Raw genomic sequence first — 27,480 nt, forward strand, 5'->3', positions numbered from 1 at the left:
CATCCCCAAACCATCTCATTCCAGGAGACTTTGTAGCTGACATAGCTGATGGGTAGATAGATAACCAAGCATTGGGCAGCACATAGGATTAGGATCTTGGCTTGGAGAGCATAGAGACCTGTTTGGGATCCTGACATGGAGTAGGGTTGAGTTATGATTTGAAAAGGTATAGGGAGGAATCAGAGACACAGGAGGCTGCTGGAGCTGAGTACAAATTACAAAGGCTGGTCAAAAGCATTGGGCTGCATGCCTCATGTTGGAGAAGTTCAATATGTACAGCTAGGGCAGCTGTGGCTCACATCCGGCCACCCAGGAGCTCTGACATATGGCCTCCATCCTACACATCCACATTCTGCACTCAAACAAATTCCTGAGCAGCCAAAGAATCCCTGGTGCACAGACAACCAACACCTCTGAGCAGCCAAGAGCTAGCAGCAGGGGAGAGTCTCTTGTTTTCTTGTGCAGCAAAACTCTCACCTGGTAGCCCAACAATGGAGAGCAAGTTTGAGATCTGTGAGGCTTACCACAGCTGAACTTGAACCAGCAAGTATACAAGATGGGATAGAGCACATTACATACACTGCTCTTTCAGCCCATTCCTATTACACCCTGGTTTGGAGAGAGGAAAAAAGAAAGAGAATGCCAAGGTGTTCATCACAGCTTTGATTGCCACACCCCAAATCATGTTTCAAATTATGCTGTTTTGGAAACAATTTATCCAAGACACCATCATTGCTGCATTTTAGGTCCACATAAACAATAAAATAGTATCACTATACAGACACAGGAACTTTTTTTTTCTCCTCATGCCAGCAGCTCTTCAACTTTATCTGACCCCCATGATTCCCACAAGCTATCAGAAGAGCCATACGTTGAGAAGCTAACAAAATTCCATTCAGCAGCAGCATTCATGAAAGAATCCACTTGCTCAGCTCTATTTCACTGCAATCACACAACAAAACCATGACTAAAACCTAAAATCCTGCCACCAAACCTCTTGGTCTGTTATCTGATGAAAGACTCAGCAAATTAAAAACAGACACAGTGTAGTTCAAGCACTTGAATTTGAAACTGATTCCATAACAGCCAAGATCGTCCTAGCCAAATTCACCAGGCTCCATATATAGCCTTGGGCACATCTGAAGGGGCCACCAGGCCCACCACAGCAAACAAGCCAGCCTTTGCCACCACATAGTACAGAGGCTCCCCCAGAGCATCTGTAGCAGAATCTGCTGTAAGCAGTCTCAGCTGACTAAAACAAAAGGAATTCACTCTCTAAAGCATCAAACTTCTGGCCCTTGAGATCTTCTGACCCTTCACTGCCCAACTCACACATGAAGATTGCAGAGCCTCACTCCCAGCACCAGCTGAAGAGCATTTGGCTTCCTATCACAAAAACTGCTTGCCCTTTTTCTGTAGGAATGAAACTGAAAAACCAACACTACATCTCAAACTTACATTCCACCACTTAACCTGGAGCTTTCTCCATAGTAGGAGAAAGATATGTCTGTCATATCACAGAGACAGGGACATTTGTTGTCTAAAAATCATTCAGGGGTTAAAAGTTCAAGATCTCTGCTGTCTTCTAAATTAAAAAAAAAGTGCTTTACTCCTTCCACCAAAGAATTTCCTTGGTTTCTTCCTTTAATTCCTGTTTCTAATCAGAGACCATTTTGGCATGATCAAGCAACAAAACCAGAGTTCATCTTCACTGATCCCAGCACAGCAAAAGAATCCCTTCCTGTCCCAGATGATTTGTGGTATATTCATGCTATCTCACCTGAATTCTAGTATATCTAGCAGCTACTGCAGTTATATTTCTGAATGAGCCTCAAAAGCTTAGTAAGGGCTCTATAGCAAGAACCAGGCTCTGAACACAGCTCAGCTGTACACAGGTGAGAGCAGTATCTTCAGGGATGTGTAGCTTGAGCAAGAAAGTGGTGGGGTTTTGCTGAAGCAAAGATCTGGACATTTCAACACAGATCTCCTTGAAGTAAGGGGTATGAGGCACAAGAGAACCCCATGGTCAGATTCTGGGCCAGAATTTCAGACCTTGCTGGCAAGATTACCTGAATTGGAATCGTCTTTATGCTGCTACTTCTGTTATGTTGAAAGATGCTACTCTTTCCATAAAAATCCATTGCTTAAATTTATCATATACCATCTCCTATGCTTTCCAGTGCAACCCTAAAATAATCCCAGTGTGGCTGCATTTTGTTATTTTGATGGTGTTCTGCAGCATGAGAAAAGAGAGTAGTGGGAGCAGAAACATCTAAATTATGTTATTCCAACTGAAATAAATTTTTTGTCCCAAAAGACACAAGGGAAGGTAAAGTATTATATCTTTACCCTCACCTCTTATGCAACGGACCATGATGAAGAATCCACCTAGAGCACAAACTCCAATCTCTTTCATGGATTGTTCTGAAGTAACCTTCCCAGGACTGACAAATGCTTCAGCGAGACAGATGGGATGGGACTCTGCTCCCCAGGAGCTCCCACAGGGCTCAGGCAAACACAATGATCAGTGTGCTACAAATGCACTCACTGATCAGCTAAAGCTGAGATAAAACAGCTACTACAACGTTTCTACCAAGTCATGCACATCCTAGTCACAGGGACTCCCGTGTCCCAAGCAGGCAAACTCCCAGATGGCCAGATACAAACAGATCTCCCACTACTCCTTCATACCAACACATCCCTAGTTCAGTGTGAAGGTCCACCCACAAAGCCAGCTCTCACCCAGCCTCCTTACAGGACTGTAACTACTGAGACCCTCATTTCTGTGCAGCAGTAGGATGGGGCATATGCTACAGGGATCCAGCAGCCAAGAAGAGGAAAGCCTTCCCAGACCTCACATATGGATGCAGGACCTTCCTCATGCAGTGCAAGAATGCTGACTGTGGCAGATATGAGGGCAGAAAGTCACACATTTTACCCACGGAGGGCAAGGGGGAAGTCTTGCTTGAATTGCTCTGTCAGCCTTACAGATTGCTTCTGTTTCCCCTCAACACCCACACCTCCAGGATGCCTCAAAAACAAGTACTCTGGCCTAGCATTGGCTGGATAATGTGGAGCTATTTAAAAATGAGAATTGTAAAAAAATACATTATGAAACAATCCTTTGCAGTCTAACACCCACAGGATTAACTTCCTGCTGCCTGCTCTTCCCTCCCTGCTCAGCCCAGTCTCCCCTTGGAGGCAGGGACTCTCTCTGGTGCTTCAGTACTGCCCTGACCCAGGAAGGAGAGTTGTTCATATCATGAGAGCTACATTCAAGCCCAGCTTCACTCTTGCCTCTCTAGTGCAAACACATTATGAGTTGGCCTTAAAATTAATCTGAACTCTAGCACACAGAACAGAATACAAAATAAATAAAAGAAATGCAGAATGGACAAAACAAGTAAGGAGAAAAAAAAAAATGGAAAGAAAGTCAGAAGTAAAGCTGCCTTTGTTCTGCCCTTAGCACAAAGAGAGATGCAAGATGTTTGCATAGAAAGATTCCATCCCTGAGGACATAAAAACCTTCTCCTCCCTCTGTTTCTCTCGTGAGACTACTCTGTTTCTCACCCATGTACCTCCTCACAGAAGTTCATGTATTTCCCAGCTAGCGAGACTGAACAAGAACACCACATTTACCAAGTGAGCTCCCTCCATGAGACATCAACCATGGAGCCTGAAAGTATCAGAGAGGAGATGTTTGTTTCAGCCAAGAGACTCATTGCCGAGAGGAATTCAAGCAGCTTTTGTTGGAGGAGAAAGGGGAATCCTGACCAAAGAGATCAGTCAAAGAGGCTCCAGAAGGGAAGAGCCTGGGGCTCAAGGTGATTTCTGCCAGCGGGCTATTTTGTTGATAAGGATTACACAGCTACTCAGTCTGCCAGACATGAGCCTGCAAATGTTAAAGCATTCCCTGTTGGCCCTGTGATAATACCTATACCATCTAGTTATACAATAAGCCTCAGGTTGTTTTCCTAAACCAGGCAGTTGCTGGCAAAGCTAAAATATAAACTACTGTTGTCCCACACTGCAGTAAAGCAGCCTCACACAATTTCCCTCTCCCTCCTGATACTTTCTTCTATACAGCTGCACAGACGATACTGACGCCATCAATGCAAGATCAGGGCACTCCCAGTCCAAGCACGGAACAACTTAAAAGAGGTTCAAACTCCAACCACTTTGATCAGGGGAGTGGCTCCACCAGAGCCAAAATAAATGTTTGCTGATAATCCCATGCCCTGTTTGCTTGTGTGGCTCCCATTTTATTAGCCTTCCTATGGTAAATTTTACAGCTGGGGTTAGCAGAGTGATAAAATGCACAGATTATATTCTTCACTGTTGCTGGTCTGCTTCTACCCAGTTTAATTCAGCTTTACCTTGAAAAAACAAATACTTTGATCCAGGATGCTCTCTTGCCCCTTTCAAACCTTCACCTCCTACTACCTAGCAGTCATCAGTTCTGAGAACAACAGCCTGCTCCAGGGTAGAAGGAGAGCAAGTCACAATCAGATTTCCCTACTGAATGCTCTTTACAAGAGCATTCAAATCAGAGATCCTCCTCAATCACTGCACCACTGCCAGCAATTTACCCCTCCCCGCAACGTTCTGCCTGGGCTCCAACAGGATCCCTCAGATGTTGAAGTACAAATAAATGCAAGATCCAGACCACAGAAACTTATTGGAGTCCTATGATTTGAGTTCTCACACTGGCATCACTGAAGCAGAAACTTCAGTGTCTATGGAGTAAGTTTTGGCCCCAAACAGAATACCATAACTTTCAGCTCGTCATTCTTGATTTATTCAAGTTGTGCCCCAGCTATTTCTCATTCTGAAAACCAAGAGAGAAGCCAGCACAAGAAAGGGACTTGCTTTGCCTTTATTTTGCCAAATTCAAACTCATCAGATTGAAAACTATGCTAATCTGCATCACTTAGCTGGAGACACCTTTGTTCTATGTATATAAAAATCAAAGATGAACCAATTTATGAACTGTGGCACAGCAAAAGCTGAAGAAGCTGTCAGCAACTCTCTAGTCCCAACATGGAATTCCTATTGCTTTGCAGCAGACTAAGAAATTACTGTTCAGCCTTTAATGTTAAATTTTATGAATGGAAAACAGTTTTGCCCCAGAGCTTGTATTTATTATTCATAGCTTGGTCTGCTCCCTTAAAACAGGAAAGCAACATCAAATTCAAGGCCTCTCTGGATTCCTAGGGAACTACAGACCCACACAATATTTTTTCCATTCCTAACTCTTTTGTCAGCATCTCCAAGGGTAAACATATAACAAGAAGCATAAGAGTTCAGAAAAAACATTGGTACCTTGTGGATGACAAGTACAAACAGGCCTAGAGACACTACTACAATGAGCTTTGGTACTGCAATTGCAGAAATTAGAAGCAAATAACACTGCAGTATTCTTTCACCTCCAAGTCACTGCTGCTTGCTCACACAGTCCTCTTCTACAGTGTTGTCTACAATAGCAAACTGCTCCCACTGCCTGACAAAAAAAACCAAACCAAAACAAAACCAAAAACAAAACAAAACAAAAAAAACCCCAAACAACAAACAATATGAACAAAAACCCCAAGTACAGCCAAGCTAAGAAAAATACTCAAGTAGACTCTTGGGCATCTCTGGATTTAACCACATCAGAGTATTCTGTAAGGGAAAATAAATTTTTAAAAGATCAATCATAGTCCAACTTTGATAACTATTCAGGAAAGTTTTTCTATGTTGGCTTGACTGAAATAAACTCTCTGTGCAGACCTTCATATAACTAATATCAGCCTCAGTATTGAAAGGTAGTTTCTCTGCTAATTTTCTAGGGTTTACCTTCCCCTTAGGATGAAACCCCAAACACAGGTGAGACTGAGCTAACAGACAAGTATTAAATTTTGAAGACTTTCTGCTTGAAGTCAGGATACAGCCAGATCAAACAAAGCACGTTTGTCTGGAAAGAGCAGTGGCTAAACAATGGATTAAATGGAGGAACCTTCCAGACACAGACTGGGACCACACAGCAGAGAGGACTGGTATGACAAAATTCACCACATTTGAAAGAAAGTCCAAAACTATAAAGTTGTACCTTTACAATATGGGGACTTCAGTAGCAAAATTGTCTGAAGGAATTCCTAGTTGTGTCAAGACACTGGGCTTGCACTGTTGTCTTATTTACTTATTTTAGGGCTCAGAAAATTCTCTGGCCTGGTTCGTACTATAAAACCTTTAGCTGGGTTTGGAGGTGCCAGGGTGCAGCATTGCTCACATCAAAATCACTGCTAAGGTTTCTGCATTGCCCTGCTGCAGTGCTGCTCAGGAGGCACTACCACACTACCAGGTTTTTCCACCACAGTGATTTCAAGATGTTCCTACCTCCTCTCCTTCAATAGTTACTACACCAACAGGAAACACCATAGAATGAGATGAAAGAGATGAGGATGGGGAACACTGTGAAATACAGATATAAATCCAAAGAACTTTCCAAAGTGGTACATCAGAGGGAAGATCTGAAAGCCAGTCTGCCATATTGCATAAGTGATTGCATTTTGTACTATCTAGAGGAAAAAAAAACCCAACATCCATGCTGTTACTGGAACATCTGCAAAGCTAAATTGTTTCCCTAGAGAGGAAAAGCTGCCTGTTCCTATAAGGTCCTGTAAATCTCTAAGTGCTCTTGAGAGCACGTTGCAGCAGCCGATGTGCCTCAGGAAGTGCACCCTGCTGATGAAGGCCTGCCCCAGCTGCACTGGGAGCCATCACAAACAGCATCCGCAGCTGAGCAGAGCACTGAGGCCCCTGGAGCTGTGCTCATGCCCGTGCCACCTCAGCTGTGCACTCCCTTTCCCTCCCTTGCACCCACACAAGGTTCATTCTGCTCTGCTGCACACCTGCTCACAAACTACACTAGCAGAAAGCTGCTCACCTCTGCCTTGAGCTTTCTTCTTGGACTGGGTCTGCAAGGGTCATAGAAGTTCTGTAGCCACAAGTGGGGAAAAAAGGTGGGAGGTTTAGAGATGCCTAAACTGCTCTGGGACTGCTACTCTCAGGGCAGTCTTGAATCCTGCTCAGCTTCATGGAAACTCAAGTGCAACAGCAAAAAATAATTTTGTGAATCCAGTCCTCTAGGGAAAGCAAGGTGCCCTCCAAAGCTGAGACCCTGTTCTACTGGCATCCCTAAGGGCAGCTTTTTCCACAGTGCCCTGAGCTATAACTCCTCAGACCCAGGCAAGTCCTAACTGTCCAGCTGATCCCCTCCCCATCTTGAGGAGGAGCCGAGATGCCATCCTCATGTCATCCTGGCTCAGGAGGGATCTGCAGCAGGACCCTGTGCAGTCCCAGCAGGGCTGCCTGCCTACATCCATGCTGCTTTGTGAGTGGCCCAGGTCTTGTGCTAAGTGGTGCCAATAGATCAGATGCCAAGAGGATGGGACAATGGCTACCACCTTAAACCAGGAAAATCTGGCTCTAAGAAAACCAGGAAAATCTGGTTCTGTTCTAAGGAGAAATCTTTACAAGAGTGACATAGAAAAAGTGGTTTCATTTCAAAGTATTTTTTTTTTAATTTGCCTTTAATTTGCATGAAATTTAAATATCAGGATTTGGACAATTGATCGGACCTTACCAAAGAGGATGTCTCCTGTCATCTCTCCCCGACTGTGAGTCAAAACATTTTATGTTCAGAGGCCCCCCTCCCCCCATCCCCATCCCTGGGGAAGGAGGCGAGATCAGGGCTTCTTTCATCCAATACAACAAAAAACCCCAAACCAAACCAAACCAACAAAAAATAGTAGGTGCTTGCATGAAGTGGAAAAATCCTGTTTGGGCCAGCCTTTGCACACCAAAGACCGTTCCCGGCTGCTGCACTGACCAGGCCTAAAGCTGCAGGTGACTTTCCCCCTTGCAGCAGTGTTCGTCGCCTGGTGAAAAATCCGTGCGTGGGACTGCACGGCTGCTGCTGGTAGCGAGTAGATGTGGGACACGTCAGTGGAAGCTGGGACACCCCTCCGTGCCAGGGCCAGCCAGGAGGTGGCACTGTTAAACTGCTGAGCCTTCCCACTACGCTGGATTTCTGTCGGCTTTTTTTCCTCCCCTCCTACCTCCCCCTCCAGTAATCTATTTTCCTGCCTTGAGGATTGCGATGCACCATAGCAAAAATTCGGCTAAAAAAAAAAAATAGCTCGTTAAACAGACGATGGCTTTGTGATTTCACGATTGTTTCCCTCTCGCATAAAGGGCTGGCCGGCTGAGAGGAAGAGGTTTACTCGGTGTAAGGTGATGTTATACAACTTTCTCCCTCTAGCAAGTGCCGGAACTGTTCTGGTTTAACCCTCTGACACCTTGACCCAGCCCATTCAAAGTCCCTTTTTAAATGTCTTTTAAGCGGCCTACACCCTTAACGCCCAGCAATGCAGAACACCTAGCGAGCCCCGACCCAGCAGGCAAACAACAAAGGCGCTTTATCTCGAGGGACGCGTTATCGCCCAGCTCCCGCTCCCTGAGCAAACAGCAGCGCTGGCCGGGGACAGCCAGGCTCCTCTGCCCAGTGCCCGGGCTGCTGGACACCGAAACAGCACTGACCTACCCCCTCAGCAGTTTGTACCACCATTTGCTGAGCGGGGGGGACAGCCTTTCCTCATAGGACTCAACAAATCCCTAATCCCCAGGGAGGAGGCAGCGATGCCGCAAGGTTTTCCAGAATGCATGTCGGCACTTTCATGTCCCAGCAAGGCCCCGCGAGAGCATGGCTTGTTCACTGAAGGGAGGTGAGTGAACAAGCTGCTGCAGTTCACAGAAGTCTTTGCCTCTCTGTGAATCTGTAATAAAGCTCCAAGCGGGCAAAACATTGTCAAAACTTCATGGAATTATCTCCACTCAGACTTTGATGAAGCAGACACCAGATTTCTTCATAGACACCCCTCCTCATCAGCAACACTCACTACAGTACAAAGCCCCATCATCCAGGAATTATTAATATTTCTGCAACTATTTAATCATGAGAATGAGAACATACATGCTGGATTTTTACTTCTCAAACTTCTTTAGCAGCCATGGAAGCAACAGGTGGGAAATAACTAGCCAGCCGTGACCTGCTGGCTCTCCCTAAGCTGCATCTGGCCGTGGCTGGAGGGAAATCAGTGGTTGGAGGCTCAGCATGGGAACTGCTCACCTACACCATTTCTACTTTCAGGGCTTCAGAGAGTTTACAAATGAGTGCTACTCCCTTGAGTAAGGAGGTCCTCAACTGCTCAGCCTGTTTCAAGTAACAGCCCAGATGAGTCATAGCAAAGATTGCAGTGTCTGTGTCTTTTTTTAGGGAGTTAAAAGTTCTCATGGCCACTTTTTTCTTTCCTGAAACTTGGCCCTTTTCTACCACAACTGCAAAAACTACCAGCAAATAGGGCTTTGTGAGCCAGGTACTCTGAGACAGCAGTGCCCCAGTTGCTGGTAGACAGGCCACGGGTTCTTCTCGCCACATGAGTACCACACACCTCACCTTTCCTGAACATCACACATCACACACAGATGGAAGAGCCAACCTGTGTACATGCAGACAGCTCAACACTTCTCAGAAACACTGCCTTTTTTGTAGGCACTCAGACAAGCCTGTGCCCACCCAGCTTTCCACTAAAGCCATCAGAAGGATGATGCTGAGCTGGTGGTACCAGAGAAAATAATATTCCAAGAGCTCCTGGGATTCATTATAGAAATTACCCACAAGCACTGATTTCTCTGGAAACCAAGCCAATTGCCAGCTTTCCTGAGGGCCTGGCAGCCCTCACTGAGAGAGCTCACACCTGGCCTCCTAATACAGAAAAGACCATCATGAAACACAGATGGGGCTGCAGTACCCCAGCTGCAAGGACACTGCTAGGACCAGCATTTAAGAGTATCCCAATGCCTGCTTTGAAAGGCTCTCTAAACAGGTGACAAGGACCAAGCCACAAGCCTTAGAAATTGCCCCACTGGGACCTTACTAATACAATGTCATACACCAACACTGTCCAAGTGCCATGCAAATAGAAAGCTTCCAGTTAGACAATCATCTTGATTTTTATCAAAGCCACTTTTCGAGGACTTTACCACATGAGGAGATATTTATCACTGAAGTATTAATGGCTTAAGCATCATTTGTGTCCATAGTAAGAGATTATTTCAGCCTACGTTGACAAGACAAAGTTGTCTCAGACTAGAGCAACACTAACCCTAGCACAGTTATATTGTTACCCCTTCTGACCTCTGCAGCCAGCCAAAAATTCAGGGAGTGGTTAAGTTTCCATTACAAGCAGATTTGGTAGCTGAATGGGGTGTTCCCTCCATTCCTTGCAAAGAATGCACAAATCCCTTTTTTCTCACCCCCCAACGATGAACACAGAGATCAAACAAACAATGTATTTGCTCACATTCTCATGTCACCTTTTGAAATTCATTTAAACTCTGTTTAAAAGCCTCTTCAGACTTTGATAGTGGCCCTGGCTATTCCTGCTGCAGGATTCAAGGACACTGCCAGCTGTAGGCCACTGACCCTTTCTGTGCCAGAAATTACTGCCCTGCAGAATGGATAACTGAGCACAGCATATATTGCTCCCAAGCCACCTGAAGTTACAGGCTGGTATGGTAGCAAGCCTGACAATACCAGGTATTAATAGATCCGCTCAGTTCCTGCAGCACATACACAGCCCCTTCATTAACAGCTTCAGCTGCCAATACAAGAGTCACCAGATTTTTTTCTCTCTGAGAATCACCTTCAGATCACTGGCTCTTACATCCTCACAACCCCTGTCTGCAGCTGAGCTTCTCCCTCAGGCCAGCACAACCATCCCTGCAATCCCATAGCAGGCTGATGCTCCCAGAGGGGGAGGGAGGTGGGAAGGAGGTGGAGCAGGGAAAGAAGGGAATGAAAAAGAAGGAAAAGACATAAATGGGCAAAAGGGGGCAGGGAGGAAAGGAAAAAGAGGGGGGAAAGAGGAGGGGGGAAAAGAGGATCATTGTTGGGGGAATTGAAGGACACTGGGTTTGTGTCTCCTTAGGCAGCTCACTTCATAGTCAGGAAGGAGGAACGGAGGAAAGGGGAGAGCTGGAAAGTGTGTTTGGTAGCAACTAGCCAGACAGACTTCCTTGATCATTACAAGAACACCATCATTTTTCCTTCCTCAGTCCTTTCACCGTGAAAAATCAAGTAGCCGGCTGAAGCCCCTGCTGCCCATCATTTGTGAGGGAGGGGTTCCAGTATTTCCACCTTCAGGCAGCATTAGTCTTAACTCTTTCCTGCTTCTGCCACTGAAGGGGAGCAGTGTGTGCAGATGCTCCCTCCACCACCAGTTTCAGTGAGGTTTAGTCTGTTTACAGTTTTACCTCAGTCTATTCATGTCTGCAGCAGCCCTTGCTGAAGTTGATAGAAGAGATCCCCAATTAAGGTGGGAATTAACTTCCTTCTCTTTCCAAGCAGCCTTGAAGTATTTCTTTCTGATCTTTAACACTCCATGCAAGTAGGGGACTGAAATGGCCCCCTCTACATCTACTCAATTTCACCAAAGTGAAAATAGGGGAGTATGAGCCTGATCTGAAAATTGTACTCCAATCTGTGTTGCCCCAAATAAGGCCAAGAGACATTTTCAAGAGGTTTAATTCTGTCTTATTTTGTTGGGATTTTAAGGCTGCTCATGAAAGTATCATTATTAAATTGGGTTTCTGGTTTTTTACAAGATAGACACTTGCGGCTTGAGAAATACTTGATCTTTCCCCATGAAGGGGAGAAATTAGGTGTGCTTCCTTCAGGTATGGGATGGGATTTCCCGCCCCCACCACCCCAGCTCTAGGAATACAAAATAAACATGGCCTTATCTGGTTTTACAGAGATCAAGATGTTTTAAGGCTGAGTATCATGTGCTCTTATGACTTCTGTGAAAACAAAGAGTACTGAATGCTTAGAAAGCAATGCACCTAAATACTCATAAAGACTTGGGCACTAAAAGTACTAACTGCATTAGTTTCTTCATTACCATGATGCCTTGTAGGCTGGTCAAAAGCTCTGTGTTAAGATATAATAATAAGGACTTGTTTAGTGTAGTCTAACAAAAGGGAACTCCCTTTGTTTTTTTTTTATGTTACAAAACTTTTTAAAAAATCTTAATCGTGTTTGCTCTCCCACTGACTCAGAAGACCCTGAACTATTTTGCCTGTTGACTGGGCTCAGTAAAGGAAAAAGCAAACAGCTACATTATGAAGAGTCTGTTAGATACCCGGATTAGTGTCATTTTAAGTGTCAGTGTTCCTAATAAAACCACAAAAGTGATAGGTCCATGAATACTCCTTCAAGTAATGTTCAGTATTCCAGAGCCTGAAATCCATGACAGAATAATTATTTTTTCAGTTTTGCTTCTCAGGGAAGCTGAGGCCAGTAGCACAGCTGGGAATCTCCTACACTTCCAGATTGCCAGCCCAGCATCCCCACTAGAAACTAACTGTCCCTTTCCTGTCTCTGATGTGCCTCTGGATCCTCAAGCAAGAGGCTTTCCCAAGAGGAAGCAAGGAGCCAGCCCATGACTCACCTGCTCCCAGACTAGTTTCATCCATCCCTCTCCTCCAGCAGGGAGGGAGAGGGGCTGTGCCAGCTCCCCACCCGCACAGGCTAGGGCAGCACAAGAGCTCAAAGCTTTGTGAGTGCCCAGGACTGGTTTGGCTGCAGCCAGGGCCGGCCACAGGCACGGTGTCGGGGGGCTGTGCCAGCACACACCGGTGCCTCTCCCACCCCCTGCTGAAGCAGACAGCACCAGGTGTGCTGCTGAACCAGACCGGGCGCGGCTCTCACCCATTACAGCCAGTCCCCGAGATCCTTCACCTTGAGTCAGCTGCTGGCAGGGCTCCCAGAGAGGCAGTCTGCTTTGCATCTTCCATCCCAGGGCTGCCCTGGCAGCTGGGAGACAATGGGCACACAGTGCTATACCTCTGTTCTAGCACAGCGTTACAAATCCTTTTGGCTAACGTGCACTTCTATAGGAGGGAATAAACAGTGTCTAGAAGGCATTGAATCAAAATAGGGTTAAACTGCTGGGATGAACACGCACCAACCCATATGAATGCACTGCTATGAGCTGACAACCGGTTTTTATCTGCTTAGCACTGTGCTCATCAATTAATTACAGACCAACATGTCCACACCATAGTTTCTCTGTGATTTAGTCAAGTCCATTTTCCAAAACACTTTTATCCAACCCAGTCACGACTGAATATGTAGAAACATATTTCATGATCAGGGAGAGCAGAGTACAGTCAGGACTCTCAGGCACACAGAAATGCAACCCTTCCAAATGCATTACAGAAACTCACTGAGGCTGCTTACACTCTCCATGCCCACCACAACCCTCTTGTAGGGGCTGCTGCACTCCCTCAGTGATGCTGGGGGAGAGGGGTACATGCCTGCATCTTATTTGTCTTCGAAAGAGTAACACTAAGTCTAAACTGCTGAGGAATTTTTGTGTTCAGCCCCCAGCCTGCAAAAGGAAGGTAGCAAACAGCTGAGGAGCAGTAGCATCTTAAACAGCTGCAGCTGTTTCCCCAGTGAACGTGATTCAGAGCCACAGTGTTCAAGAGCTGAAGCTCAGAACATAGCAACGATTCTTGCAAAATATTTTGCTTCTTGTCATTTTTTTTTCTTCTCTTCTCCCCCACACAGCTTTTTAACCTCTTGGTGCCTATGCTGAGTTCCTCCCAAAAATAGGTTTCAGGGTGGAACATACTTGCCACTTGATCCATGGCTTGCTAAATTTAGCCAAACACAGACTGCCTGTATAAGATGGGTCTCTTGAAATGTCAGTAGCCACAAGTAAAGTTGCCAATGTCATCCAGGAAGTGGGAGACCACGGCAGTTATATTTTTTACTTAAAATAATAATAAAAAGAAACTTTCATACTCTGTGGAGATGCAACTATAAATTTGATTCTAAAAAGTAGAGAGAGTAAAGACAGACTTCAACAAAGAAGCACTTGAGCCAGAAGAAAACCTTTGTGCGGCACCTTTGTTTTAACATATGTAGAAGAGATTAACTCTTCATATTTGACTAGAATCACTAAAAGCTGAAAAAGATAACAACCCATCTCAACTGGCTTTTTTCATTATAGAGTTAAAGTAGAAAACAGATTGGCAGTCTAGAGGAAGGAAGGACTTGGAAGGAAAAGAATACACCAACACAACACATAATTCCACCTTCTTAAGTTATTAAGTGTTTGATGTCAACCTCTAACTTTATAAATACATGACTTCTGAAAAAATATCAAATGCCCAACTGGTCCTCCATTCAACAAGGCACCATGAGCCACAAAAACAATTTTCCCAGGAGAAACATGGAAAACTTAGGAGGAGTGACACCACAGGCTACTAAATAGACTTTCTTTTGCAGTCCCTAGGCAGTTTTTCTCCCTGTACTCCTTGCAGCATCTTAAAGAGCCAAGTTCTGACACTCAGCATAGCCTTGCTGTAAGTATTCCCAAAGTAGCTTAAAAAAAAATTTAAAAATATATATGGACAGTTATCTATGAAGTTATGTCCATGTTTAAAGAATTAAAAATAATTTTAAAAATTATCTGGCAACAGTACCTTTAGAACCAGAGAAGCTCCTGTAAATGGAGTATCAGATCTGTTTATCTCTCCATGAAGGAGAAGACAGGCACCTGAACAGCAACTGACAGGAATAATGCTTCCAGCCTCCTCTTCTCCCTCTTCCATCCTTCCTAAAGGGAAAGTAAGAGCTGCTAGTGAGGCCAAATCAGTCAAGGGTCAGTTCTTAAGGCAAGCAAGTTCTGAATAAACTCCCTCAACTCCACTTTGCAAATCCCACCCCCCTGCATCCACAGACAGCCCTGCCAGGCTCTGTTAGGTCTTACAGCTTGGAAATTACCCAGTTGTAAATAAGCCCCTCTCTATCAGAATGCAAGACCAGTCACATGCTATATATTCAGGAACATGAACCTCTTGCTGGGAGCTCAGCTTAGCTAGGGGGAGGAGGAATCTAAACATGAGTGTAATTAAGGAATTGTTAGTATGCAAAATCATCATGGTTTGCACCTAAAGTATATAGAAAAGCTTAGCAAAGCCAGAACTCCACTGGTCCAGGGCTGCTGAGGTTCTCATCCCAGGCTGTACAAACAAATGAGGGCCTAAAACCTGGAGAAGGTTAGGAAGCATGTCTGAATGTGAGGCTCTGAGACGAAGCTGTGGTATGTGTACACCCAGGCTCAAGAACTATCTCGTTATGTTGGCAGAAGTGATATCTCATATTTCAGCCAGTAAAATGTGATATTGCACTATCCTGGCAAACAGAGACCCTAGCATTTAAGATGTCTTTGGGGAATAACCTGTTACATCTCAAGTTTAGCTAACTGTCTGGGTAACACAGAGCTATTTTCAAGATGAAGATGCCTGAACTTATCCTCCCCGAGACTGAGGCAAAGGAATGAGAGATTAACTGTGAAAAATGTATGCGTATGGAGAAATAGAGCTGTTATTCAATATCATGCAACATTTTCCCATTTGAAGAGCTGCCTGACTCTTCAGCTAGATAAGCTTCTGACTGTGATGGGATGGTTGTGGGAAGGGATAAAGAAGGGTTCCAGAAAGCGGTGGGACAATAAAGTGTTCACTATGCAACCAGTAGTAGAGATGCTGCAGTATTTTGTCATCAGTATTTTGCAGAAATCTCTCAATAAACTGTTGACCTACTTGCCCAGAGTCACATGTAATTATCTTCATATCCAATATAAATTTGTCAGATGTGGGTGTCACTGATAGACAGTGTAACTTGCATCCTTTCTGGCATTCAGTGATCAGTAAAGTAAACATAATTATGTGCAGAGAATTATTACAGCAGGAAAAAGGGGAAGATGCATGATTAAAATTGGTGGGTGGAGCCAACAGCATCAAAATTGTGCTGATTCATCTTCCCCATATTTTATATTTTAAACTTAAGCTCTTTTCCTCCCTCCACTAAATATCTCTAGGGTCAACTGAATATCCAGCAGGTATATAGTTTCACAATCCCCATGGCAGCAACATAAAAACATTCACCTTTTATCAGTTTGCTTAGAACTTTTGGAGTCCTGATGACTGCAGCACAAATCAGAAAATTCAACAGAGCTCTTTGGAGATGTTACCAGCATAAAAGCTGCAAGTTAAAAGGGAAGTAGGGCCTTTATTCTTAAATAATTCTTATTTAATTCTAATATCTAGCAATCAGTTGGATGAAAATCTCTCTTTGTTTAACATTAAACATCTGCTGTTTTATTAATGCCTCCATAAGCTACTAATCTGGGTTCCCCAAGCAAGACCTCCAGCAAGAAAATTCTGGAAAAAATATCAGATCAGATCTTAAAAACTGTGGGCTTTTTTTCTGTAAGATGTGGGAGGGATGGATGGAGCAGAGGGTTTGGAAGTACTTTCCAAAGTTTTCAGAGGCTTTGCGCAGTTGCACACTCTGTTTAGTTTCAGAGCTCCTGGCCGGCAACTTCCACTTTTCACAGCCAACTGCAGCTACAAGCTGTGCATGTGCATAAACCCCACAACCAGCATGAGGAGGGCAAGCCCAGCAGGGAAATGCAGGGCATAGTCTGGGCAGATACTGTCAGATTTGTACACCTGCAAACTTCCAATCATAAGAAACAGACCTGAAGCATCATACTCAGCCAGAGCTCCTCTGAGTGCTAATAGTTTCAGAACCTGAGGCAGAGCCTTTGACTGCAAAGGCTCTTCCTGTTTGTGTTGTAAATGTCACTGTCTGTTAAGAAGAGAGAGAACTGCCCAAGCCATGGCAGCATCACTCGGGTTACACTACTGTCTTGGCCAGCAGTGGGGCAAAACAGTCATCATTTAGTCCAGTGCAAATGTTATTCTCATTAAGCTTGTGCCAAGTGATTTGCTAGTTCAGCTAATCTGAATTGGCTGTGGGTACCCAAATGCCAAATAAGCACTTTCCCCTCTTTAATTATAGTCTTTATGTTTCATGATTTAGGTTGCTCCTGTCATTGTTTGCAAGGAGGATGGGGTTGCATAACAGTGTGTAACACGATACAGCTGCAGACAGGGCTGCTCAACTAGCACAAGCCCAAATAGAGAACAGCTTCTTCTGTTAACCAGCAGCTGAACAACAGCAGGGAAATCTCACCCATCCCTTTTCCACTAGTAGGGGAAAGGGAAGACCTGTGGGCTGTCTCTTTAGTCTGTTTATGTCCAGCTCATTACAGCCATCAGCATATCCATGAGATTCAACAAAATTCTCTCTGGTGAGTTCTGCTTAGAAGAAGAACCCAAACTGGTTCTGTGTGAAGAGTTGCCTTTGGTAAGAGTTTTGCCATCTTTATTTGAAGAAAATGGCAAAATCACCCTAACAATTTCATTTTTCACTCACCAAGTGTCAAAGCTAGTAGGTCTCCCTCAGGCAAAAATCCAACCTGTGTCAGCAGGACATTTTTTGTTTTGTTTTGTATAAGGTCTGTAGGATCCAGTCCAGCAACTCTTCAGCCATCATGTTTGGGTCCAGGATTAGTCCTAACTTTGCTGGATCTTTTTATTTCTGAAGGAAATTTGTAGGAAGAAGGGACAATATTACTTTACACTTTTCTGTGGCCTACAGGAGGATCTGAGATCAGAGCCTGGGACCAAAATTTTTTCTTGCATTCTTCGATGTAGTCCCTCTGAAGTCACTGTGACCAGATAAGCTATGGAGCATAGCACAGCCTTATGTGGATGCTTGGACAGAGTGACTTATTTTTAGCTCAAAGCTCTACCTTAAGGGTTTTCTGTTTTAACAATCCAGAATAGCCCTTGCTGTTACCTGAGAAAATAAATGAGTTTAAAATCATACAACCACTTTAGAGCATTGCAGATGCATGTGGATGTTCATGTTAGTTTGTAAGGCATGTTGCATCTGAGTGTTTTAACAAAGGAAGCTGCACAGATGTTACAATTCTTAAAATCAGTGCAATTTCTGATGTAAAAACTACACTGCAACTTTGTGGTTTCACTGCTCTATCCAAAATAGAAATTTTAATTATGTTCATTGTGATTCTGGGACATGACGTGTAGGATTTGTCAAATTAAATTAACAGCTGCTCTTTGCTATACAGTCAGAGACTGAGAAATTTAGAAGCTGATGAGTGCTACTAGATATAGAAAGACCACCTGAAAACCCCACTGGTGCAAATGCTCAGCAACAGAGATGTGACCTAGAAATCCTTTTCACACATGGCTCCTAGTTCAGTGTGTTGCACTGACCTATAATGGCAGCTTAGGAAAAGCAACCCGTGTAGCAGAGCAGTCTTTTAACTTGGTGCATGCCCAAACCTGATCCAAGCACATCCCATAGCACTTTGGCTACCGAGTGCGGATTGCTATTAAACAGGCTGCTGCCTACATTAGTCAGGAACATTGCTTACTAAGTATGTTCAGACTTCTGGTTGTCTTGCACCAGCCTATTATCTGATCTTAAAAAGCTACCCGGCATTCCCCTGCTGGTGAAGGCTTTGCAGATGGCTACGTGTCAGAACTGCAGCCATCTGCAGATCAGGTTGGTCTGCAGCTCATCATTCGCAGTTCAGGCAGCAAGGGAGGAGATGGAGAGCACAACAAAAGCATCCAAAACACGGCCAGCTAAACATGACTTCCATGCCAGTTCAATTTCCTTGGGACTTTCCCAGCATTCTTACCCCAACTGTTCGCAGCAGTGTTAAGATTCAAGGTTTCTTTTTCTGGCCCAGGCATCCTAAGAGTTTTTCAGCCTGGCTGCAAAACTATATAAACAAGGATGAAATTCTGGCCCATGTAAATCATGGCAAAACTCCCGCTGATTTGAATGAAGCCAGGCTTTCTCCCCACCACCCCCCTCTGACTTCCAAAATGTATGAACTCGGATTTTAAATATACTTTATAAATAGAGCACTAAAACTGTACTTTCCAGACTGAATAGAAGAGGGAATATCAAGGACTGTAGCCTTGCTGTTTTCATTAAACTTTCACTAAGGCTAGTTAACTGTGTTGGAACTACAGCTGTATCCTGTGTTCTCACGGAGATTTTTATCAAAATTAGCAAAAGTAGTTAAGTCAAAAGAGAGGGAATGTTGTGAACAAAGTCAGGCCCCAGTTCCTGGGACTTTCTTCCTAGTGTTCTCAGAGTGCCTGTCTGTGTGCTCAACTGTAATTCATCTTTCATTCTCCCCTGTTGCTTATGGACTCCAGTCCTCAGTAGGATGCTAGATTCCTTGGCAAAGAGATACAGGCTGTGTCGGTACCATTCTTCAGACTTCACTGATCATTAACTCATCTGCAAAATTCCTTCCAGATATCTTACTGCTTCCCCAGTGCTGCTCCAATACATCAGTGTTCCTCCAGACAGTCTTAAAGATTTTGGTTCTGGGAAAAAAAATCAGAACTGCACAACACTCAATGAGCACCACACTTTTCAGAGAGCCTGTGTTGATTCAGGGAATGCTCCCAAGGGAACAACATGCTGTACCTTGCCCACTGATAAGCAGCAGCAAGCCATTCAGCAGGGAACTGCATGGTCCCACTTCCCAAGAAATGTAATCCCTCTAAGTCAACAAGGCAGGCAGGGCACCGATAATTTTCTCTGAACAGAGCAGACATTATTACAGCTCGGGTAGTAAGTGAGCAGAAGTTGACACTATGCGTCTTGGTTACTACAGAAAAACTTTTCACAAACAGCTGTCTGAACTGTCTCCTGCTGGGCAAGTGCAGAGCAGTGTCTTTCCGACCCAGTCTCCTGTGGTCTGCAGAAAGTTGATGGAGTTCAAGAGCTATGCTGTTGCCATTCTTTGTACACCATCTAAATCACATCTAAAGCTGTTAGGAAAGGCAAGTACTTCCCTAACAGGAATCAAAGCAGGATGGAATGTGGCAGAAGCAAGGAGCAAATGATGGGGTTTGCATCGACTGCAGGGAAGACCATGAAGAATAGTGAAGAGATCTCACCACATTTTCTCTCCAGAGATTTGTCCCATGCTATATAAACACTGGGTAAAGTTCTGAGCCGAGCAGATTCCTTGCACTGAATGCACAAAACCCGTGCTGTCCCAAGGTTCGCAGGGTCCGACAGCCATTAGAGGGCAGCAGGTATCTAACACATATATTGATGGATCCCTTTCTGATACGGGAAGTCTCACCCTGAAAATCTCACTGGGCAAAACAAGACAAAAGGTATTTACTTTAAAAAAAAATCTCCTTAAAGAAGCACTGTCAGCCAAGCACCTTGCCACAGGCAGTACAGCCACATGCCATCCTATGCCAGGAATAAAAGTGTTGTAATGTCTCATCCTGAATGAGCCATCCACCATCCTACCCAGTTATTATCCTGGAGATATAAGAAAGAATTGCATTTCTGGCAAACATCCTGACTTAACAGCTGAATGGAAGTCTGGAGTGAAATATTCATCCCATGGGCTGCTCTCAGCTTCCAGCAACAACAGAGAGGGGAGGAGGGGGAAAGCCCCAAAATACTTGAGCTGGGATACTTGTTACTTGAGTGGAGATAGTTGTGATTCTGACATTATTTGTTTTGCAAGGAGCAAAAAAAGCTGACCCTGCCACATAGGTACAATCCCCATTGCCTTGTGTTAGCTGGTCCTCAGGTGAGTGGCCTGTCCACCAAAGGCAGGGTGTGCTCAGAAGACTCTACCAGCAGAACACCCCCAGAGCAAGCAGCAGCAGCATCTGCCTGGGGAGGAGGCAGGGCTCTGCCCCTTGCTGAGCACTCTTGAGCAGGAGGCACAATTTCTCTGGCAGCTCCTGTCCATCCCACTGATCCAAAGGTGAAGTCTCTCAGCAGGCATATGGCATACAGTGGAAATAAAACTGGCCTGGCAAGCCAGCAGCCACTCAGCTCCCATCCCTGAGAGCTCACTCCTCTGCTCACATTGAGCAACACTGAGACAGCAAGGGCTTAAGCCCAAGTCAGAGACTTGAAGCACAACATGATGCCAGTGATTTCAAGTGACAGACACACCCAGAGAAGTCCTCAGCCGTGTTCTAACTCCAGCAGCCAGCCACGCACAGGCACAAAATGTCTGCAGGCCCTGCTGCAGCACTGCCCTGGGGAGCCAAGCACGCTCCCAGCCCCACGGCCAGCAGCCAGCCGGGAGCTGCCTCCTTACACACCCAAGATTGCCCTGGTGTTAACAGGGGAAACTTTTCCTCCCCTCACCATGAAACAAAATGGGTGTCCTGTCTCAGTGGTGCTTCCTTGCTCTCCAGGCTGGCAAACTGAGGCTGCTATGGTGCTGTAACCCGCGGGCTCATGAGGGCCCTGCGCAGAGATCGGGACATCCCTGCCGGCAGGGCTAACGTGGCTCGTGGGGCCAGCCCCAGGCATCTCCCATGGGATAGGCAGGGCAGGGCTGTGGGGAGATGGAGACCGGCCCTGCTGCCACATCATTTGGGCCAGAGCTGATGGCCCTGGGGCTCCCGGCTCTGGGGGCTGACAGGAGGGCTGTGAGCGAGCCTGGTCCAGACAGGACCTCAGGGCTGGCGCTGCCCTTAGGGTCCAAGCGGGGCTTTGGATCTGCTGGGCCTCCTGCCCAGCACGGCACGGAACAGGCTTGGGCAGATGTCTCCTGCGGGACCTGGCAAGCCCATGGCTGCTGTGCCCAGTCTGCCAGCACGGGCAGTGACAGCCATGCACCCTTCCCGCGAGCTGCCCCAGCCCCCTGCCCTCAGTCTGCCAGCAGCAATGCCTGACATCAGCCTCACTTCCCATCTCGGTTTCTGCATGCCATGTTTATGATGGCCATTTGCTTTTGTGTCAGCATTGTCCTTTCACTGAAATAGCTCCTCTTCCTCCTTAGCATTAACCTCCAGGATGTATTTATAGAGAGCAATCATATCCCTCTCTCAGCCTTTGTGGTGCTGGACTAAATAAGCCAAGCTCTTTTAGTCTACTTTTATAATCTCAACTCTCCAACACCCTAATCCTCCCGCTGCCTTTCTTTGCACCTGTTCCAGCATGAATCAATCTTTTGGAACATGAATGACCATAACTGCCCCGCATTGTGCACATGGCATGTCACACTGCTTTCTACAACAGAATTAGTATTTTCCTCTCTTGAGTACCAGAGCTCTGTATCAGGCAGCTGGGGACCTTGCCTGCCTTCCATTCTCATGTGTGGGAATCCAGGGCTTCCCTCTGGTTGCCCTGGAAGGCCTGGGACCCTGGCAGGGGGTCAGGAACCCCCCTGTACAGAGCCCCGAGAGACACTGTCTCTGATCTCTGTCCATGGAAAAGAGTTTTCAATGTTACAGGATTAATTACAAGCTCTGAGTGTTTGATATGAGTAATAATTAAGTGTGGCATGGGTGCAAAAGTAAAATTTTAGGATTCTAGATTAGGAGTTCAAAGGGGACAAATGGGGGAAATTGGGTGTGTCTTGTCCTTTTTCTCCTTCTTCATGCCGTCCATGTTTCACTGTAGTGTTGGCATTTTTCTATTGGTTTAGGTTGGGGACACACTGTTCAACGTAGGTGACAGATATTGGCACATTATTGTAAATATAGCACACGTAGTTTCTGGTATATAATGTTTGTAACATCCCACTGAGGGCAGAGCCCCACACGCTGCCCTGCAGGACAGACCTGCAGCAGGGCAGCAGAACATGTTAGAGATAAGCAAAAATAAACAACCTTGAAACCAGCACAGACAAATTATGACTTCTTCTTTGGCAACGGGGCAGAAAGACAGAGACTTTTTACAATCTCGGAATCATCAATACCTCAGATTCCGACAGTCCTGGATGCAGAGTCATCCTGAATCACAAACTAGGTTCTGAGAAGGCCACCATATGCTGAGGCAAAATAGCACTGGGCAACAATGATACGGAGAAGCACATGATATAAACCCAGGAGCATCATATTTTAGCAACTAGAAAAAAACACTTAGGAGCAATGCTGTGGATAAGATTTTTTATAAGTTCAGGAGATGGAAAATCCAAAACTCTTTTTCTGTGACTATCTCACACTTTAAAAACCTATCAAATTTTATATGGAAGAAAACATTGTGAAAGGGCTGCGGGGAACAGGAGTGTCATACAAACCATTCACAGGTGGCAAAATTATCCTTACAACAGAAGAACTAACCAAGTAAAATGTGTCCTATATAGAGCAAATGATGGCACTGTCCCACATGTCTTTTGCAGCATCTCTGAGTGCCAGTATTACTGTTCCTCTGTGGCTGCTGTGCTCCTTTATCTTCCAGCATCCCTTTTGACACCCATGACAATCCAAATAGTTTTATCTTTAATCCTTCCACACTCAGACTGATGAAATGAGGCATTTTGATCTCTATAAGTGCAGTATTCTGAAAATCCATTACTTAGGGCAACTCCAGAGTTTTTCTGTACTCCAGTCTCCCATGGTGAACAGCCAGGGATCCCAGTCACAGCCCAGATACACCACACTGGAGCCCATATCACATCTGACCACACATCCCTGTTCCTTTCTGAGGCCCCCAAACACCAGATGCCTGTACTGATAAAGGAGGATGACCGTTCCATGTGCTTTCAGCTGCAGTCTTTATGCTATCCATCAGGATGTTTTCAGTCATGCAACACATGGACTCTGTTCTCCAGCAGTGCTGGGGAGGAAACAGGGCAAGGGAACTTCTGCCCAGCCTCTTGGAGACCTCCCTGCACCAGGAAATCCTCTCCAAAAGTGCCTCCAAAGGTAAAGTGAAAAAAGCTTTAAAGGTAAAGTGAAAAGCCACAAATCTTCAGGCTCTTCAATTGAATAATCAACCCATGTGATTCACTTCTCCTATTTGTTTTCTGTGCTAGATGGACCTCGTGCGTTTACAGAAGGTGACCCAGGGAGTGGGAGCTGACCGCCAAGGGGAAGCCGGCGTCCTGCCATCCGTGCCCAATGCACTCTGCTGCTGGGCACTAGGGGCCACTCTCAGAGCTGCTGCGCGCGGCTAGCAGCTGTGTCTTGTCACTGTCCTCCCCTCCCGCCCCTGCCTGCTGCCCTGCTCACTGGAGCTTAGCTGGGAACCGGAGGGGAGAACTAGGAGGGAGGCAGAGACAACTGGCAGTGATGAGGAGCCGGGCTGGTACTGGCTGGAAGCGGTGGGAGGGGGAAAAAGAGATGAGCTGAGCCTGGGAGAGGAAAAACATGCTGCTGCAAGTCCTTCCCCTGTGGAATCTGAAGAGAAGAAAGCTGATTGCTGACAGAGATGATTAGGAAGCCCTCCCTTGCTCATGCCAGCCCATCCCTGTGAAAAGCTGCCACTTGGGTTCTGCCCTGGGACTTGGTGTCAGAGCACAGAGCTGGACCAGAGCATGGGAATAGAGGAACCTCCAGCTGGCTTGAAACACATGGGGCACAAGACTCATACATCCAGGAGTCATCTCCCCCAGAGTCCAGCTGGAGGTAGCACCCCTTGGGCCTTGCATCGCCCCACGGCTTCCTCGGTGAGGGAGGACCTGTAAGGGAGATAAGGGCAGAAGAGGAGGAGGTGCTGGGGAAGGCAGAAAGGCAGAGAGCAAGTGAGGCCAAGAAGGACCCTTACCCCTGGAGAATCCCAGCAGACACTTCTGAGATGCTCTCCCCTTAATATAGCACCATCTGCCCAGCTATTTTCTCCTCTGGCTTGCTCACAGGGATCTCCACATTGCAATCAGTGTGTCTGGCATACTTGAGCTAGCTGCAGCCCAGCGAGGTCAGGCAGAGAGCCACTGCAGCAGGGGCACAGCAGCCAGCCCTTCAGCCTGGTCTCACAAAGGCAGCCCGTTCTCCAGGTCCCTGAACTGTTTTTTGCTGAAGGCCATGCTGCTCCCTCTCCCTGCTTTGACCTGTACTGACTAGATCAGCCAGCATGTGCTGCCTTGCAACAATTCCAGAGCAGCCTGGTCCCTGGGGAGCATGGCTCCATGCAGCAGGGGCTGGTATGCTGGATAAAGAAGGAGAACAGATACACCTGGGCACTGGTCTGAGAAACAGTTTGGCAGGTCTCATTATTTTGCCACAAGTCACATTATTCCATATTTTTTCATCACACCTTGGAGACAAGAGTTTCATTATTCAATAAAAACCTGACCTTGCATAAGAAGCCAGTAAGAATACCACTTTTGTACTCGCTGCTTATTTGCTTCTCTGAGCCTTGCAGTTTGGAAGGTAAATTCATGTTTCTCTGGCTCAGGATGGTGGTAGAAGAAATTTTAAGAGATAACACATTCGTTCTCAAAGGATGCTCCTGCCTATATCTTTTTTCATCCTTTTGTGTTTTTTTATCTACACAGGCTTTGTGGTCTCTGATGCAGAACCAGGGTTTCACCTGATTCCATTTTTCACAAAGTTTGGGCTGCCATGCAAATAATAATTACAATCACTCATATGACTGCGCAAAAGCCTTATTTTTTCTTTTCCCTGAAATGGGTGTGACACAGGGACAGACTGGGCAAAGTTTGCAAAACATTTTGTACTGTATGCTGATTGCTCCATCTTTTAGACCAAGTTAAGGCTCCCGAGAAGAGAGGGAATTTGCCAGGGAAGTTCCAGCAAGGACCAGTGACTCGCCTGGCACAACAGAGGCCTGTGCTTTCCCTGCAAAGATAGCATGATGTCCATCTATGTACCCTGAAACCAAACCCAATGATAAATTTCCTCCCCTATGAAGCAATCCTACAGCACAAATCAAGATTAATTGACATCCTCGTGCCTTCCACAGCTGCATAAATGGTTGGTACAGCACAAGTGGGGCCTGTTCGCTAATCGTGAAGTAGCTAAGAGCAGACCTTGGATTACTGTGGTCTATAGTAATATATCACTTTCCATAAAAAGAAAAGAACATTGTGCTCTCTTTCCCAACACTCTTTCACCCCAGCTCATCAGTTGCCCAGCAATCACTCTCCTCTCCCAACACTTGCATAGCAGACAGAGTGGCTTTTAATCCTGGAGAAGTTCTGCTGTGCTGAGCTAAAGAAAAAAGAGCAGGGAGAAGCAGCTGGGTGCAGGGGGAGGAGTTTGGTGGTTGTTTTTTTTTTGACAAGAGCAAAAAGAATACAGTTCTAGGGGAGTTTCCAGGTTAACAGAAGTCTAAAGGCCACTCTGTCTTTCCTAATGGCTCCAAAGTGCTTAACTGCCACAGGGAGAGGGAAAATATCTGACAGATATCTGACAGAGGGAGCAGACCCCTCTCTCTTCAGATTAATTCCATCTCTCACTGCACACTCAAAGGTGCTGTTGAGTTATGCTCTTGTTTCAGTTGCAGGAGCCTTCTAAGGCACATACATTATGTTCTCTGTTGTGAAACCTGTCATTTCGCAAACTGGCTGAAGTTTTCGGTCATTTTGCAAAATACCAGGAGATGATAGGTATGCACATGAAATTCTCACCCTCTGGCTATTACTAACTCCCTAACTCAAAGAGAGATGCAAAACTATTCTTATATTCATTTCTACAACCAGGCAATCTTTTGTAATTGCTTTTAAAGCCAGTCAGCAACACCCATCCCCTAAAAAAGCTAACTAGTATTTTCACAACTGAGCACTGTAACATCAGCCCTTATATTTCAGTCTTGCCAGTAACATCTGCCTCTGACTCCCAGTGCTCTGGCCCACCACAACTCCATCACTTAAGCCAGCCTCCCTCAAATTAATATTGATCAACTATCTGAGTTCAATAATAAAAGTTTCTTTCCATTAACCAAAGGAAAAATAAAGAAACGGTCACAGATACCATTTCAAGTGGCACAGCACTATATGCTATGGGAAATACATCAGTTCCTAGATCCAGAATGGTGACACAACTGTCTCAGCACACATTCTGCAGAGTAAAATCAGGGTCATATGCAGAAAGTCAATCAACAGTGAACACCATTAGAAAAAAGGCAAACAACATGCTGGATGTATAAACAGGAGAAAACCCTCAGGATGAGTGAAGTAATCCTTCCATCCAGGACTCTCCAGGCTGGAGCTGAATTGTTCTCTGGTTTTGGAGACAATTCTTCGACACCAACCAACTGGAAAAAGTCCAGAAGAGAGGTGTGAGATAGACAAGAGGCCTAGAAAACAAGATCGGTGACAAATGACCAGAAGAACTGTGTCTGTCTGAGAGCATCTCAGTCAATACAAAGTTCATGCAAGCACAGCTGCCCACAGACTAACCTATTCCTGATAACTGTGATAGTTGTAGTGCCCAGAATGCCAATTTTAGCAAAGAAGTGCAACAGCAGTGCCAGGCAGCTTGCAAATGACTCCAGCTTTCCATCACTTGGCATGTTGATGGAGAAGAGAAATGAGGCAGTGAGGTAAAATATCTGTGATTCCTATTCCAAAAAGACTAAACTTTTAGTCATCTTGTGAATAAAACATGTTGCAAAATAAAATAAAAAAAATGTAGTCATTCCATGAAATTATTTTGCAGAATGAGTAACTCACATATGAAAATATTTTTTAAATCATTCTAACCAATTGGGCCACACTGTCATACTAC

At 45.4% G+C, this 27,480-nt stretch overlaps 2 long non-coding RNA genes across 2 annotated transcripts in view; one reads left to right on the top strand and one right to left on the bottom strand.

Annotated features, from left to right (window-relative positions):
• The window catches only part of LOC116183307 (uncharacterized), a 155,027-nt gene that overhangs the window by 101,856 nt on the left and 25,691 nt on the right, over positions 1–27,480 (bottom strand). The window lies entirely within an intron of this gene.
• LOC146768277 (uncharacterized) lies at positions 22,181–27,356 on the top strand. Its single transcript, XR_014952701.1, has 2 exons — positions 22,181–23,715; positions 23,826–27,356. It is a non-coding gene; the product is annotated as an uncharacterized LOC146768277 (long non-coding RNA).

The sequence above is a fragment of the Lonchura striata genome, chromosome 2, assembly GCF_050655825.1.
Source record: "Lonchura striata isolate lonStrDom1 chromosome 2, ASM5065582v1, whole genome shotgun sequence".
NCBI lineage: Eukaryota > Metazoa > Chordata > Aves > Passeriformes > Estrildidae > Lonchura > Lonchura striata.